The sequence below is a fragment of the Harpia harpyja genome, chromosome 3 (genome assembly GCF_026419915.1).
Source record: "Harpia harpyja isolate bHarHar1 chromosome 3, bHarHar1 primary haplotype, whole genome shotgun sequence".
NCBI classification, from domain to species: Eukaryota; Metazoa; Chordata; class Aves; order Accipitriformes; family Accipitridae; genus Harpia; species Harpia harpyja.
Genome location: NC_068942.1, coordinates 57,814,768 through 57,828,396, shown reverse-complemented (window position 1 = coordinate 57,828,396; position 13,629 = coordinate 57,814,768). Strand labels below are relative to the sequence as shown.

Below are 13,629 nucleotides of genomic sequence, written 5' to 3'. Positions count from 1 at the left end.
TCTGAAGAGGAAACTAAACTAGCCCTCCAGGAGGGCTGGACTAAGGCAGCAAAGTTGGAAACTTCATCTCTTCATCAAAGCCACAGGAGACCAGGGAAAGGCCTGGGCTGGCAGGATTAGAAATACAAGGGTGTTAGAGAACATGGCAAGAGACCTAATCCAGCTTTTGGTGACCTGCCTGAACAAACAGCTATGACAGAGAGCTGAGAAATATGATATTTGTGCTTGTGTGAGAACCAGCCCAGTGGAATGGTTATTATCATCTGCTGAATTGGACAGAGCATGGTGGACAGTCAGGACGGGTCTCTTCTAGCTGGAGAATGTGACCTATCTAAAAATGATTACCTGTTTCTCAGGACTTGCTAAGTTTTCCAGGTTATTCAACATCAGCTGCAGTAGTGGAGAGGACAAAAACACTCTTGCAACAAACCTGTCTGTTCACTTTGGAGTTCCAGAGCAGGTCATATCTGACACAATGCTCCAATTTTCTTGTGAGGTCTTTTGAGGCATTTACAAGCACCTTGTTACATCCAGGTCCCATTTTGCTTGGGGAAAATGTTTCCTGCAGTGAAGACAATCAAAGATTTCCTTCCTGAATTCTCATACTCCCATCCCCTCCTCTTGGCAAAGCAATCAATACCTCTAGCAATGGATTCAGCCTTACAGATGAACTGTGGGAAGAGAGCTGAGGCCCAAACATTTCACCCTGCCAGATCCTTGCTGGCTGGACTCCTTAAATGTACAAAAGAAGGAAGATCAACATAAAACATCTGAAATGCAGAACTTGGAACAGTCAGCTTCTTCTGAATACTGAAGTCCCAAGAGTTTCTTTTCCAAAGAAGATGGGGCAGTGCAGGGAAGAGCCAGAAACCTTCAGTTCCATTTTATTAGTGCGTTAGCAAGAATCACCCATTAGCTCATTCTCATCTTGCTGCTTCACTTAATGGATTTCAGGTACACTCTGATGTCTACCCTGAGACTAACACAACTCCTTCTGATCCCTAGCCTGTCCTCCAGATCCTCTCCTTGCAGCTAGGAAAAGAGAGATGTCTTCCTGCAGTCTTGGAAGAATTGAAGGATCCAAGTGTGTTTAAATGCTGGTAGGCAAATGTTGTCAAAGGGCAGAATAAACCCTGATGCAGGGTTACACCACTGTGTGTAGAGCTGTTCATTCTTTTACTGTATTGATGTTTCATTCCCATTTTCTTTTGTTTAATGAAAGATTCACAGTCCTTCCCTTTTCATAAAGGGACTGCGGTATTTATTATGAACATTCAGACTCCTTGCTCAGGGGACAGTTAATGAGCACGTAGTAAACAAGTAAGAGCCTGTGCAAACAAAAAATAAAGATAATTCTTTATTCACCTCAAGCACAGAGTCCTGAGTCTCTGAAATCTTGGCAACCCTCAAGCTCAAGAGTTCCTCCCTCCACTGGGATGAGACATTAGCTAGTGTATCAAGCAATTACATAGGGTATTTTTTTCTGCAGAGCTGTGACATCATGCCTGGCAGCTCCCCAAGGCACCAGATCCAGTTACCTGAGTCACCAGCAAAGGGAAATTGCCAAGGGGCTGTCACTGAATTCAGCTCTGGTGAATGCAAGAGCAGAAAAAGCCAAGTGAAATGGCTGACAGCAGACAGGGGGAGGGAAAGGGGAGAAAAGGAGCAGCAGCAGCAGTTCCTCATCAGAGGGATGGAAGGAGAAATGGATAAGGAAAGGATGAAAGAAATGCAGGGAGAAGCAGCTAAGAAAGAGCCGTAGGGGAAACTCTGTATGGGGAATTTCCAAGTATTCCCTCTGTCCCACATAGGAGATGAATGGAGCCACTAGATTGACACAGGTCAAATGCTTTTGGAGGGTTTTTTTGGTATGTAATTTAAAAATTAATCTTTACTGTCAATGGAACTGATGCCCTTTTCTTTCGTGATCCCATCTGGAACCTCATTTTCTAATTTGCTGCGTTTTCCATCTTTCTGCTAAAGCTGTTTTCAAGGACTGAGAAACAGACCTCCTCGGTTCTCGCTGTTCCCTGCCCTGGGTTATGTTCCCTTTGCAGCTGCAATATCTTCCTTGCCTGGAGGAGTTTGCAAGGAGTACAAGGTTCCTCTGAAGCTGGCACGTGGAGCCTTGTTTTCATAACCAGGCCTCTGGAGGCTTCTGTTAATTACTTCACCAGATATATAGCAGCAAAATGAAATTCCCCCAACACAGGGAAGAAATACAGGCCTCTGTTGCCTAAGGAGCTGGCACTGAAGTGGTAACTTTAACATGCTCAAAATTATACCAAATGATATCAAAACCCTGGCATAAATAGGCTCTCTGTACATACCACCTTTGCAAAACAGGAGGTACTCGCAGGGAGAATTTCACCTGTGTGTGGCATAACCAGCTGCAGTCACAGAAGGAGGTTTTATGTGCTGGGCAGAGGCAGAGAATTAGATAGAAATGCAAGCACACGCAGATATACCAGGTAAGATGAAGAAAGAGAGTCCATAAACCACAAAAATACAAACTGCTCACAAGCGCAGGTTGAAGTACTGTGCATACACAAAAGCTATTAAGATGTAGATGCAGCCTCATTAATCTGGGCTCTTTTACAAACCTTATTCCCTAGCTTTCATAGGGGATTTAGGTGATAAATGAGGCCATTTTGAAATCTGGCAAAATGCCGCCTTCCTCAGAGCATACTACAGAATAAAATTCTTATATAATGCGTAAAGCGCAAGGGGGAGGGGGCGTCTCCAGGAAGGAACACATGTCTGGGCATGTGTTTGCATGTAAACTATTAGCTTTATCTCCACTGCAGTGCGTTTGTGCAAGTATTCTGTGTGGCTGTGCTGCATGTGTGGGTATGGATGTACTGCTGAGGCTATGGGAACTGATTTGTGCATCAGATAGAAAGAGAAGGGACCTTTGAACGTGGATCTCCTACCTGCCCCTGTCCCCAGGTTGGAAAATTTGCAATGGCTGACCTTCAGGGTCTACTACAAAGGTTATGGGTTAAGCAGGAATAAGTGCCTTAATTTATCATGGGTGGGTTGGGGACTTGTCTAGCAATAAGGATATCTTGTCAGCATCATGACCTTTGCTTTGTGTTTGTGAACTACTACTACCAGTACCCTAGGGGCTTAGGAGAAATGAAGGATATGAGCAGATATATGGGTACATGTATGATATGACTATCTTGTTCGTTAATTGTGGAGCCACGTGCTAAAAATATTTACATACATCTTTTCCTTTCCTCTCCTGCATTAATTTCAGAGTTAGGGACACTCAGGAACTTAGCAATTAGTCTTTATCAAGATTGCCTCTGGCAGTGCAGACCCTCAAGCAGCTTTGAACAGGTGCCGCTGACAGAATGTTCTGTAAGCAAGTGGTGCTTCGTCTCCTGTAGACTCACGCCCTTCTTCCTAAATTGTACAGTAGCCCATGTCATCTCCACATCTTTACAACACCCCATTTGGGTAGGAAACTGCACATATGCAAGTTGCCTGTGTGCTGACTGGGCACCAGTAGAGGCAGGCTGACTGGTCAGCTGGCTGCTACCAGAGTGTGCCACAGTTAGATTCTGCCCCCTTCCCCTCTGTGGAGACACTGATTTGGGTTGCAGTGCTTTATCCAGCCATTCATTTTCATGAAACTTATTGCATGAGATTTTTCCTGGGATTTAATTGCCTGAGAATTCTGAGAATTGGACTGCAACTCATCACAGTGTTAAAAAGGTAACAAAGGAGAGAGGTGTGTAGGCAGCACACTCCCATAAACTTGCTTTCCTTGGGAAGGTAGTCTAAGGAAGAATATTTACTTCTCTCACCAAGCAGAATTTACCTGGCCTAAGACTGAAGTTAGGCAAGATTCAGACCTGTAACACCAGGAGTCTTCGAGTCTGATAGCTCCCTGCAGGGGAAAAAAAAAGACAGCTTTATCCTATTGGAAAGCTCTTGCCAAGGAATTATGGTGGGGGGAGGAGTTGATTTATTTCTTTAAGATTACCTCCCCCCCCCCAGTTTCAGATAATAATTTCCATGTCCGAAATAACTGACCTATATAATACCATAGTCTGTCTTTCACCAGTTTTCACTGGGCATACTCTCCTAACTGGATTTGTGGAATGTATTTGCAGAACAGAGAGGCACACCCAAGCTAGCTTTCTCTGGGTTAATTCAGGTTAACCCACTGCTGCTGGAGAAATGTGATCCATAGGTAGCTGCCTCAACAATTACCCCATTCCCAGGAATTCCCGCTGCCTCTGCAGCAACCCGTCCTGCTGCGCTTCCCTTGTCCTCCTCCTGATGTGCGCTAGGTTAAAATTAGGCCTGTTGCGTTTCTCTTGGGCAGCAACGTGTTTGCCTGCAACTGCAGTTCCAGTTCTGCAGCTGCCAGGGCAGAAGGCAGAGTGCTGTGGCGGGGCGAGTGTCGGGCACGTGGGGCGCGCGGAGGCCGGCGGCCCAGCCGGGCGCACGCCATCTTCCACGCACAGAGCGATTGCACGAGGCCTGCGCTCGCCGTCTGTGCATGCACGGAGCGATGGCTCAGGACACATACTCTCCATCTGTGCGTGCCTGGAGTGAGCGCATGGGCATGTGCCTTCCACCTGCCTGCGGGTAAAGCGGCCGCTTGCTTGGGACCGCCTGGCATCAGGCACATTGTCAGAGCTGTGGTGGGAAGGGGGCTGCCCCCAGACAAGTGGCCTCATTCCTCTCTTTGCACTTGTGCAACATTTCTGGGTGAAAAAGAGGAACATGTTGAGGAGCAGCCCCAGAGGTAGTTCAAGTACACAGATCTGTGGTATGTTTATACATGCTGCTTTCAGGACGGATGTAGTCCCTGGGTATATCAACAGCCTGGTTCCAGGAGGGACCGCAATACGGTGCAGAGATCCTACAGCCCCTCTAACGGCCTGCCCTGGGTGCTGGGAGCCGGCTGGCTGCAGTGGCACCGAGCTCGACCCTCAAGGATTTGCTGTGCTTGCTTTGTCATGTATAGGTTTGGTTTTGTTTTGAATCAGATTGTTCATCACATGTCTCTTCATTTGAATTCAGTGTCCCCAGTGTAATGGCATCTGGATCCTGAATAGGTCCTTGAGGTGTCGCTACTGCGACAATAATGCCAATAATGATAATAACAGCAAGGGAAGGATCGTAAGTGCAGCACAAAGTACTTGCTTCTAGCCTTCAGATGGATCAATACTCTGACCTTCAAAGTCAAGACATATTTATCTACTGAAGATCTTTTTAATACTTATTTGGAATCTTAATGTGTTTTTCTACTGCCCCTCTGCAACTTCAGCAATTCGGTTTGTGGTACCAGGGTATCTGTGTGGCTCGGCAAGTAGAGGCATTCAAAGTAGCCTCCGTAAAAGGTTTGAGAAAGCTTCACACTCCTTCTAAAATGGCTGCTCTGTAGCACACATATCTTAGAAAGAATAAATGGCGATAGGTGGTTAGAGATTTGTCTGCAGTGACCTGAATGATTCATTGACAACAGGGGGGTGTGTGAGCGGGTGCAGAGAAAGCCATGCAGCTCAGCCTGCCTGGGAGCCTGCTGTCAACCAGGGAGTGCTGTGCTGTCTCCCTGTGCCCAAACCCCGCTTGCAAAAGCCCCGGAGCGTGGCTGTTCGAGCCTGCTTTATCATCCCCGGCCCAGGTGTCAACCAGGCTGGTGGGTGTCACGTAAGCAGGACCTCATCTGGGATGCATCTTGGGCAGCGGGGCTCAGCTTCAGCTGGCCGTGACGGCGTATCGTGATCTGTGTCCCCCGGATGCCTGATCTGCAGAGGATGCTGGTCTCTCCTCTGTCTGCTACTTCAGCTCAAGCAGCTTTACAGACTCGCACTTTACATTTTGGAGACAGGCACTTAGTCCCGAGGGGGAGACAAAATGGCTGTCATGGCTATTTGCATATATCCCTATTTATATGTGGCATTTTAGGCATGGGTAATGTACAGTGCAATGCAACCTGTACATGCATAAACGGAGCCTGCTTTCAGCTTCAGTGCACAGAGCAGCACACACTCAGCCTTTTCTTTACAATAGTGCTGGTCCCTGGCTCTGGCCGGTGTGCAGCGCATTCCAGTGAGGAGTGAGATTTCACAGCTGAACCCCCTGAGGTGGCCCTATTCTCCTGCCTCCTGTTGTTGCACAATAAGGGATGGGGCGTCTAACTGAGACTTCGGTTCTCGTGTTGCTGGCAGGGGAGTGGAAACAGCAGCAGCGTGATTTCTAATGAAATGTACCCCATGACCTGTTCTGTCCAAAGCAGAAAGCCATTCCCCAGGGGCCTCCTCCCACCCCCATGTCCCTGGGCTAGCAGGGGGGCTCTTTGTGGTAGGCTTGGGACCCCCAAAGTGGATGGATTTTCCATGTTGCATACACAGCCTGCTTCTTCCTTTTAGAGGATGCAAAACATGTGCCAGGGGCTGGGTCTGCAGCATTCCCAGGAAGACGGCGTACATGGCTGCATGTGTGGTGGGGGGTGAGGGGATGGGGAGGGAGCAGAGGATAGAAAAGAATCCCCTTTCTGCCATGCAAAATCTGTCCTACCTCCTCCTCCCTCCCTGTCCTCCCCCCTTCCCTCATATTTTGGTATCTCCACATCTGTGCAGAATTTCAGGCACTTGTGGCTCCCAGGAGATAGCGTCATTTTTGTGTTAAAGATGCTTATTGAATTTGACAAACGATGATTTATGACAGGGCAACCCGCATGGGGTGCGGTGAGGAGTCTCAGCGCCTCGTCACGGACCGGGAATCTGTTTCATTCCCATCTCAGCTCCTCGCCTGCCTCTCATTGGAGCTCAGAGCAGATCAGACTTGACAGATGCTGGGAATGTATTGCCTAGCTGAGAGAGAGAGTGTGAGAGAGACCATGACAGAAACAAAGAGCAGAGCAAGGAGCTGATCTCCCAGTGTCTCTCCCTCTAACCCATGACCACACCTCCAAGACCTTGTAGGACACTCAATAAATAAACTAGCTTTAACTGCCCTAGTAGCCTGGGTTTGAATCCAACTTCAGTGAATTTTCTGCATGTCATGACAGTCTAAATTCAGTTTTCAGGCCCCATTTGCTGTCCTCTGGGCCAGCTGAGGGCTGGATCTTCCGGATGCAGCTTACCCAGATCTGCAGCAGTCCCTCCTTGCTACTGTATCCTCTGGCCATTCCACTTCCACTGTGCACCTTTGTCCTTCAGCATCCTCACTGTTCTGGTCCTGGAGCTCACACAGAGCTCTGCCTCTGCACTTCAGTCATCGCTGCAGATGCAGAGAAAGTTGAGCCAGGCCAGGTCTGGCAGGACTCAGAAACCGAGGCTTTGTGCTGCACTGTGTGAATGTGGCCGCGCTCCTTCCAGAGCTGGTTCGGATCTCTGAGCGGCTTTGCCACTTCTGCAAAATGCAGAGCTCAACCTGATAAACCTGCCCTGGGCAGAACCAGTGGGGTTGTTTCAAGACCACACTGCTGGAGCTGCAAGGGCTGGGAACTATGGTGCAAAGACACCTGAGAGATTTCACACAAATCCTGCTGGATCCAGTAGGGCCTGTTAAGCCTGGCTTAGCACCAACCTGGCCAGCCCTGGGCTCCCTTAGAGTCAGGCAGGTGTCTTTCCACTGTGCTCTGAGCATGGTGAAGCTCTCTTAGTTCAAGGACTATATAGATGCAGAAAGGCAGCTCATGTCTGGCATTGGGCCCAAGCTAATAAACCCTCCTGAACCTAGAGTGCTGGGAAGGGCAATGTGGAGACACTTGACTGGTCCTTTTGGGAAGCAGCCCAGGACCAGCAGGGTTGATGCTGAGCCAGAGCTAATAATCCTTGCTGGACTCAGGCTGAGCTTGTGCAGAACGACTGGGTGTCCCTGCATCGCATTTCCAGCACATCCTGTGGGCCCCACATTAATGGGGCTTTCCGCTGTCTGAGGTATATCCCAGCCCCCTTATCCTGGGTCACGGAAACTTGACAGTAATGTCTTGGGGAGGGACGGCGCATGCACCAATCCTCTCAGTGACAGCAGCGTGTGAGAGGCAGGAGGGTGGGAAGGTCTGGTGGGAGACACTCCTCTGCTGGCAGGGACCTCAGCGTGGTGAGGGGGAGGCTGGGCAGCAAATGGCTGCTCCAGATGGAAGCCATTAACCAGGAATGTCTGTGATGTGGTCTGGAGCAGTGTAAACAAGAGCCATGAATTATCCAGCACCTTGTAAGCAGGGCTGGAAAGGATCCCCTGCCATCCTCTCCTTCCCTCCCTCTTTTCCTATCTCCCTCCTTCCTTTCACCTCCTCTCCCTTGATTCCCCATATTGCTGTAGATGTTTCTTTATTTCCATGTGTGGTTAAATAAGGCTGCGCTTTCTTCAGTCCTTCTGCTTTTAACCCGTGCCACTATTCCTGAGAGAAGGGGGAAAGCTAGAGCTGGAGAGGGGCCAAGGTCTCACATACCCCCTCTGATCTAAACCAGCCCTTGGGTGAGTGAACACAGCTCACCAGCTTGCTGGGTACATTCACCTCCCCAGACACTCCTGCCAGCAGGAATGCCCTCCCAGTAGCCCTGCCAGCAACTATGACTGGTCCCTTTGCCTCTGTTATTGTCTAGTGGGCTGAATCCTGCGGAAGGGGAACATCATCAGCCTGCTGAAGGTCTAAACCGACTCAATATTCTGTCACAGAGTCTAAAACACAGCTTAAAACAGCACTAGTGAAGTATCCTGTCGTCTTCAGGCTCCAGAGTAGCATCTTTCAGGCTGTCTGAATACAAAGATCAGTGGAAAGGGTTGAGGAAAGAGTGGTTGGGCAGAAATGTCCATTACCTGGCAGGTTCTGGTGGAGTGGCTAAGCTGACCATAGTGGATGCTCCTCCCTATTAACTGCTTCTTCTCCAGACAGCAAAATCAAACCATAGATTTATGTTATACATCTCAGTGATCCCAACTAGAAGTTCTAGAAACTATAAATAATAGGATCTCTTCACTCACTATTGAAATGTAGCCATTTCTGGCAAGGAAGAAGGAAGTTATTTAACAGAGCATAGCAACGCTATGCAACATTTGAAGTAGCAGGATGCTGCATCCAACCACCTATGATATGGAAAATTTAGGAAGCAAAATTAAATTGGTCAAATTGGAATACCAATTAACACCACGGTTCTCCAGCAGAGCCATGCATTATTTCAGGGCCAGGAAAGGAATTTCAATTTTGAAAATGGGATGAGTCTTCTAGCTATACCATGTGCCCAACACAGTACTGGTTTGTGGGATCCCTCCTCACTGCCTGCTGAACTTTCAGTGCCTCCTGTAGCACCTATTTACCTTGGACTCCTCTGAGAAGGTGTCATCCAGTCAGACACCTCTGCGTCTGAGCCCCCATGGGAACACTCTCCTGAATTAGCTTCAGAGCAAACATCACGATTGTCTGCATTTCTAATTCTGCAATAGCAAATGATGAATTTGTTCTATTTTAGCCAGCCAAATGCAGAGTATCTCTGTGGGGTGAAGATCTCCAATGCTTCTGAATAAAGGCATTGTAACCCCCCCCCCCCCAGCCTCTGCTGTTGGGGTGGATGTCATCTCTCCAGGACAATGGATGGGGCATGGTGGGCCCCCTGCAGCGACACACGTCCCGGGAAGCTACTCAGCTTGGTGGCAAAATGGCTTTTGACGGAATCTAATATGGATGGCAGTACCTCAGAAAGCAGATGTCAGGAAGAATAAGCCCTGGCCAGCTGGACTGCTGCATGATTTAGACAGCAGCCTAATGTCTGTTCCTTACCACCTCCAGGAGGGTGTCTCTGCTAATAGGGCTTCTTCCTGTCAACAGCCGTTCTCAGTTTCTTGAACAGTAATGAAGCAAAACTGCTTTGGGGAGAAAAATGTAGACGAGAGTGGGCAACACTCCAGACCCTTCTCAGGCTTCTTGTGAGCACATCCAGAAGGTCACATGTACATCTACACTGTGGGGCAACCCACAACACAATTCTTCTAGCAATCCCATGGCCTAATCTTTATTAGTGGGGTTACTCTGTACACTTTGTGGATCCCTGTCCTACTGCCCAGGGCAGAGCCAAAGGGTCAGAGTAACATTGTTACAATTGAAGTGATTTCTGTAAGTTCAATTAGGATGCACCATTTTATGCCAGGAATGAAAGTGGCCCATTTATTAGATCTGGGCTGTAAAATGGTCTGGATAATTTCTGATCACTAGCAGTATCTGCCTGGGAAAAGAATAGCAGCCAGATAAGGTAAATACAGTATACACTTAAAACAGAAGTTTCAGGTTTTAGGGATCACTCCCCTGGTTCAAGAAAATTTCTTTCACTGTATACCGCAATATACTCATGGCCAGATGGATTACCTGCTATTCTCACTGTCCTCTGAGGCTTCATCAATTGTTAAGACTGGCCTTCATAAACAGATATTCCTGGTCAATCTGGTAACCCTGTGCTCATGTTTTCAGAGATTTTAAGGACAGAACAGATCATCTACTCTGGCTTTTTACATAATGAAAGCCCTGATTTTAATTCAGCTGGGGCACACCCTATTCATTTTCACTTTCAAAGATAATAAGGATAAAGTATGTCTTTGCACAGTCCTCGTATTTAGAGCTGGAGAAGCCCTAATTGGTCTCATTTCATGTGTCTCCTGGGGACCAACAGAGGATCATTTCCTTTACCAAGTGCAGATATAAGTTCTAAATGATTCAAAAGATGGAGTTTCCACTGCTTTCCTGGAAAAAAAAAAAATCCTCTTCTGCAAAAAGATCTTGCTTATTTTCTCCACTGTTCCTAGTATTATCTCTATAAATACAATAGTTCAAAGCTCTGAAAGTGTTTTCATCTCAAAAGAGGCTACTGGCTTTCCTTGTGCACTGCTTCTTGGGGATTTATACAGCTTTTGCCTGCCTCCAAATTCACCTTAGTCTCACTTTGACATTCCTTTTCGGGTGTAAAATCCCCAGATCCTTGGATCTACCACTTCCTAATTTTCCTGGCCACTTCGAGAAAACCCTGCCTGTCATCCGATCTGAACCCTCTGTTTCAGAGCACGCCTAGCAGTGAGGAGCTCGCACAAGTAGCAGGCCTTGGGCGTCTCCGCAGCCAGGAGGCTGCTGCCGCCCACTGGGTACATCAGTGCCAGAGATACTGTCTCCATAGCAACGCAGGGCTTTTTGTTTTTCTGATGAACAGTTCCAAAGAATAGAAAAAGCACATCTGCAGTTGCCGTATCAGCTGCCCCCCCTCCTCCTCCCCACCCAGCCTGCCAGAGTCAACAAGAGACAATACCTCGGTTTTAGCAGGCTTAGGGCTGAACATCCCAGGAGACAGAACGAGAGCGAGTGAGGTGTACAAGAGAGAGGAGAAGTGTAATGGGGTGTATTATTGATTTAAGAGTGGGTTTGGGTTGGTTACCTTACTACTGTCGTAAGAGGGGCTTTACATGGGAATTGCTCAACCACACCAGCCTGCTCCGTATTCTCTACCTGCTACATGTGTTGCTGAACATTTGAGTAGGACTACTTTTTGTATCCCTCATTTGTAAAGCCAGAATTTCTAAGTGCCCCTAGTTCAACTGCATATGTCTTAGAGGGTAGGAAATGATCATCTAAGATTTTTTGGTCAATGCTCTAAAAAGGTTCTTTATATGTGTCACTATTTTCATTTTCTTTGTCTAGTGCTAGCAGCAAGTGCGTCGCTGCTGTTGTCCGCTGTGCAAGAAAGTCTCTTTTTGCAGCACTTAACGGCTTATGGGGTATCGGCAGGAAAGCTGTTGCTGCCATGGGAGCATACATAGCCCATTCCGGACTGTACGTGGTTTCTTTAACTTCTTTGACTCCTTATGGATTGTGCTTCAGGTAATTTTTTGCTCTGTTCTCAGAAGGGAGAGCAGATGATCCTGTTCCTTCCCTGCCCCACCCCAGCTTCTGTTGCATGCAGCAGTTTTAGCAGACAATTTAAAAAAGGGGTGATGCTGGCTGGCTGTGTCCGGCACAGGAAGAGGCAGAGGAATCAGGCTCCCTGCCATCAACCTCTAACTTCAGCAGGCGGGATGTGGGAAAAAGCAAAGCCCAGCCCCAGCCAAATAAAGCTGGCCTGCAAAAGACCTTCATTCCTGAGGAATTTTTGAATTAAATACCGGCTACAGCCAGCCAGATTCCACTGAAAATGACTATGTCAACTGGTTTTAAATAACAGTCTTTCATGTATATGTTTTTTATGTTGCTTCCCATTGTCTGTTGATTTCCCTGTAGACACTGGGAAATTAAATCTTTTGCTCAACACATTTTTGCTCCTTCTTACTTGGCAAACATGGATTTTTGAGTCTGACTGGAAACAAGATGGCTGGCTATGCATCGCTTGCTGTCTGCTCCCTGAATGGCTGGCGGGAGGAGGTGACAGCTGCCTTTGTGCAGCCGACAAAATCGGTCCCTCCTTTGGGTTACTCATTCCTGTAGCAGTCCCTGTTACTCTTCTTACTATTTTAGTAGTGCGGTGGGAGTCCTGCTGTACTCCTTATGGAACAAGCCAGTCCTGACTACCCTGGGGTTCCTTTGGAAATAGGCAATTCATTTCTAAACCTTCTCCTAAGTGCCAGCTCCAGTGTGCAACAGTAGCCACAGATTGCAGAATTATTTTTGTAATTTACCTACCTCCAGCGTTGGGCCAGGAAATGAGAATTAGTCCCTCCTGGGGACACAGTGCCCTTATTACACCATATTAGAAGAAGTCTGATTTCTTTGGAAAAAAAAAGGAACAACTAAAGCCACCTGAATCCCTCTGTCTGGAAGAAAGTCTGACAGAGACTTGGAAAAGGCAGCTACAGTATTCCTTGAAATTACTGAAAGCAAATGGTAATGAGGAGCAGCTGGAAAGAATGAAATCTTCCACATGGCTATATGTGCTATCCGTATTGGCCCAGATTGTATGGCTATGGCCTGAAAATAAAGACAGATCCCTTACAAGCACCCTTGTGTTCCATACCATTGCTATGGTATGGATTTATTTTTAATGGCACCCAGAAGTGCCATGAGAAAGCACACAAGGCTGCCTCCCCACAGGACGAGACTGTTGCTGTTGATGTTACTGCAGCACTTAAGAGTTAGTGGCTCTTCTGCTGCCAGAGTAGACTTCTCCTTCTCAGGGTCAGTAGCACATGATGCTGTTATTCAAACATTTCTGTAATACTGTAGGTCTTGAACATGGTTGGTTGTCTTCCATCTGTGTCACTGCTTTGATATATAACATTAGGTAAGCATAATGTCCCTTTGGCTTTTGACTGTCAAAGATAAAGTAATCTTCTACAGCACAGCATTGTATGGAAAGACCTTCAGGGCAAATCTGAAGTCTCCCCTTAAACCTCACCAATAGAGCTTCTGCCTTGGCCTGGGCATCCTTTGCCTGGAGAAAGTGCCTTGGTCATGATCTGCCATTTGATCTGCTGATTCTTTTCAGCATCTTGTATTTAAGTGAGCGGGTAAGGGAGGGTTGACTGCATGACCTCTAGTGCCATAATCTGGCAGCAGTGGGCTTTTCTAATGGTTTCTAATCTCTGAACTTCTGGGTTTTTTTCCCAAAACTGCTTGATACCTGAACTGTTCCCTAGGGTGTGGAGTAAAGTCATTTGTAGCTACCATGTCATACTTGGAGAGAGACA

The 13,629-nt window shown here is 47.4% G+C and overlaps 1 long non-coding RNA gene across 1 annotated transcript; it reads right to left on the bottom strand.

Annotated features, from left to right (window-relative positions):
- Positions 1-404: 404 nt before the first annotated feature.
- LOC128139299 (uncharacterized) lies at positions 405-9,312 on the bottom strand. Its single transcript, XR_008234310.1, has 3 exons — positions 9,292-9,312; positions 3,830-3,898; positions 405-562 (listed from the first exon to the last, which is right to left on the bottom strand). It is a non-coding gene; the product is annotated as an uncharacterized LOC128139299 (long non-coding RNA).
- Positions 9,313-13,629: the final 4,317 nt, after the last annotated feature.